The following is a 2,895-nucleotide window of genomic DNA, read 5'->3' as shown; positions in this document are numbered from 1 at the left end:
AAACTAGTTCAACCATTGTGGAAGTCAGTGTGGCGATTCCTCAGGGATCTAGAATTAGAAATACCATTTGACCCAGCCATCCCATTGCTGGGTACATACCCAAAGGATTATAAATCATGCTGCTATAAAGACACATGCACACGCATGTTTATTGCGGCACTATTCACAATAGCAAAGACTTGGAACCAACCCAAATGTCCAACAATGATAGACTGGATTAAGAAAATGTGGCACATATACACCATGGAATACTATGCAGCCATAAAAAATGATGAGTTCATGTCCTTTGTAGGGACGTGGATGAAGCTGGAAACCATCATTCTCAGCAAGCTATTGCAAGAACAAAAAACCAAACACCGCATGTTCTCACTCATAGGTGGGAATTGAACAATGAGAACACATGGACACAGGAAGGGGAACATCACACACCGGGACCTGTTGTGGCGTGGGGGGAGGGGGGAGGGAGAGCATTAGGAGATATACCTAATGTTAAATGACAAGTTAATGGGTGCAGCACACCAACATGGCACATGTATACATATGTAACTAGCCTGCACATTGTGCACATGTACCCTAAAACTTAAAGTATAATAAAAAAAATTAACAGCATAAGGTCAGAACTTTCAGCTGGGCGTGGTGGCTCATGCATGTAATCTCAGCACTTTGGGAGGCCAAGGAGCATGGATCACTCGAGGTCAGGAGTTCAAGACCAGCCTGGCCAACATGGTGAAACCCCGTCTCTACCAAAAATGCAAAAATTAGCCAGGTGTGGTGGCACGTGCCTGTAATCCCAGCTACTCAGGAGGCTGAGGCAAGAGAATCATTTGAACCCAGGAGGTAGAAGTTGCAGTGAGCCAAGATTGCGCCACTGCACTCCAGCCTGGGCAACAGAGCAAGACTCTGTCTAAAAAAAAACTAAACTTTTTTTTTACTACTATGATAAAAAATAGTGTTGATTGTTGATATTACTGGGAAAACGTATTGTCATTTCTACTCTTTCTTGCTCTGAGTATTATAAGTAATTATCCCTTTTCAAATTTATTCCCAGTTAGTGCCTATCTTCAAATTTCTAATGTTCCTAAGTCTCATGTATTTATTGAACTTTCTATGTGTTACTTTATTTTCTTTCCTCTTAATCAACAATTCTGACTGGTAAGTAGTAAGGTTCAACCTCAAATAGCTGGTGTAAATTGCCAGGATACCAGGCTACTAAAAACAGCAAACTGCAGTTAAATTCTCTTTCTTCTTTGTCATTTAAGAAAAGTTGAGCCCTTTCCACTCAGCTGTTTTCTTGCACAGGAGGGCCATAGTCAGCCATGGAGCCCAGCAGGAAAGGCATGATCTTCAAGTCCCACTTCAACAAGCACTGGCAGTGGTGTGTGGCTACATGGTTCAACCACGTCTGGACCCATCCGGCCCCATAGTAAGGTGCTGCATGGTGAGGTATCATACCAAAGTACACGCTGGCCAGGGCTTCAGCATGGAGGAGTTAAGGGTGGTTGGTATTCACAAGAAGGTGGCACAGAACACTGACATCTCTGTGGATCCGAGAAGGCAAAACAAGTCCACTGAGTCCCTGCAAGCCAATGTGCAGTGCTGATGGAGTGCCGCTCTAAACTCATCCTCTTCCCCAGGAAGCCCTTGGCCCCCAAGAAGGGAGACAGTTCTGCTGAAGAACTGAAATTGCCCCAGTAGCTGACAGGACTACTTATGCCTGTCCAGAATGTCTATAAGAAGGAGAAAGCCCGAGGCATCACTGAGGAAGGGAAGAACTCCAAGGCCTTTGCTAGTCTCCATGTGGCCTGCACAAATGCCCAGCTCTTCTGCATATGGGTAAAAAGAACCAAGGAAGCTGAAGAACAGGATATTGAAAAAAAATAAAGATAAAGCCCTGGGGACTTGTAATAAATCAACAGTAAAAAATAAAGAGGAAAAAAAATAAAAGAAAAAACGAAAAGTTGAGCCAAGTGTGGTGGCTCACGCCTGTAATCCCAGCACTTTGGGAGGGCGATCACTTGAAGTCAGGAGTTCAAAACCAGCCTGGCCAACATGGCAAAACCCATCTCTACTAAAAATACAAAAATTAGCCAGGCATGGAGGTACATGCTTGTAATCCAAGCTACTCGGGAGGCTGAGGCAGGAGAATCGCTTGAACCTGGGAGGTGGAGGTTGCAGTGAGCCAAGATCACATAACTATACTCTAGCCTGGGCAACAGAGTGAGACTCTGTCTCAAAACAGAAAAGGAAAAATAAAATAAATAATTAAAAATTATCTGAGCACGGTGGTGTGCACCTGTAGTCCTTGCAACTCAGGAGGATGACATGGGAGGGTGGCATGAGCCCAGGACTACACCACTGCACTTGAGCCTGGGTGACAGAGTGAGAGACCCTGTCTCTAAAATGAAGAAAAGAAAAGAGAAGAAGAAAAGAAAAGAAGAAAAGAAAGAAAAGAAAAGAAAGAAGGAAGGAGGGAAGGAGAAAAGAAAGAGAAAAATAAAGAGGGAGGGAGGAAGGAAGGAAGGGAGGGAGGGAAAAAGAAAAAGAAAGAAGAAGGGAAGACAAACAAAGAAAAGTTGAAAAGTTCAGGGTAGCATCCAAATATACTCTACTGTTGAAGCTTAACACAAATGGTGGAAAGGAAAAGCTGATTAATGCTCTTCTAAACCAAAGTCCTTAGGACAATATTCAAAAACTTTATTCCTTTCAATAATCAAGGCAAAAGCAGAAGAGCAATCATGAATTGCAAGTTAAACTGGAATCTTGATTTTTACATTCTCTCATGTTAGAGCTTCCTGGATCCTTAGAAAGCGAATTCTGAACAAGCTCATTTCTGTACCTTAGACAGCACATACTCAAAAAAGAATTGGTCTGTACATTTCCACTTTATGTTTTAAA

General features: G+C 42.8%; 1 pseudogene; it reads left to right on the top strand.

Moving 5' to 3' along the window:
• Positions 1–1,151: 1,151 nt before the first annotated feature.
• On the top strand, positions 1,152–2,528 carry LOC100981293 (large ribosomal subunit protein eL13-like; annotated as a pseudogene).
• The last annotated feature ends 367 nt before the right edge of the window (positions 2,529–2,895 follow it).

Source organism: Pan paniscus, chromosome 7 (genome assembly GCF_029289425.2).
Source record: "Pan paniscus chromosome 7, NHGRI_mPanPan1-v2.0_pri, whole genome shotgun sequence".
Lineage (NCBI taxonomy): Eukaryota > Metazoa > Chordata > Mammalia > Primates > Hominidae > Pan > Pan paniscus.
This window is presented reverse-complemented; position numbering and strand designations above follow the sequence as displayed.